Here is a 732-nt window from a genome sequence, read left to right on the forward strand (position 1 = left end):
CCTGCCTTTCTACCTGAAATCTATCCCCTGCTGTCTGCTTTTGTTTTTCTACCGTCCCTACTTTTCATAGCTTCCAGGGCCTTCTTGCCTAGCATGCCTTGGTCGCGAATCCCACCCTGCAAGCTTGTTTACTCTGGTGGACCCGTCAGAAATATTTTTCCTCTAAAACGAACATGTGTTTCTCGTTCGGTGACCAGTAGACAGACCTCTTCTCGCCCCTCCCCCTCTGCCCTCCGCGACGAGCCTCGGGTGGCTGTAGCAGACAGGCAGAAATTTATCATTACGCATATGGGAGAATTACTTTACTGGTTCTCTTGGGAATATCAAACTTCCGATGGCGGAAAAAAAACATATGATGGGGTAGAGGATCCCCATTGAAGATTATATTTTCAGAAGGAAAATACAAAACTCCCATTGGTTTAGCCGTAACTTGAATTTAAAGTTGCTCCTCCATAAGGAATACAGGGGATTCTGTAAATACTAATTCATCATATTTTTCAAAGACCGTATAAGGCGTAATAATCAACTTAAGAAACCGCTTCCACTTGCCAAATGGGGAGAAATTCATACTCTTCAATTCTGGCGGAGATCTTTTTAGTAGCATTGCTCATTCCGACGATATTGGAATAAATGCATGCCTGATGCGTAATTGTCCCTCTTCGCCTTTTAAGAATAGCAAGAAATTAGTGCGGTTACAAACACTGCTTTTGAAGGGCGGAGAACTCATTATGA

The sequence above is a fragment of the Lepisma saccharinum genome, chromosome 10 (genome assembly GCF_977018435.1).
Source record: "Lepisma saccharinum chromosome 10, izLepSacc3.1, whole genome shotgun sequence".
In the NCBI taxonomy this organism is placed as follows: domain Eukaryota; kingdom Metazoa; phylum Arthropoda; class Insecta; order Zygentoma; family Lepismatidae; genus Lepisma; species Lepisma saccharinum.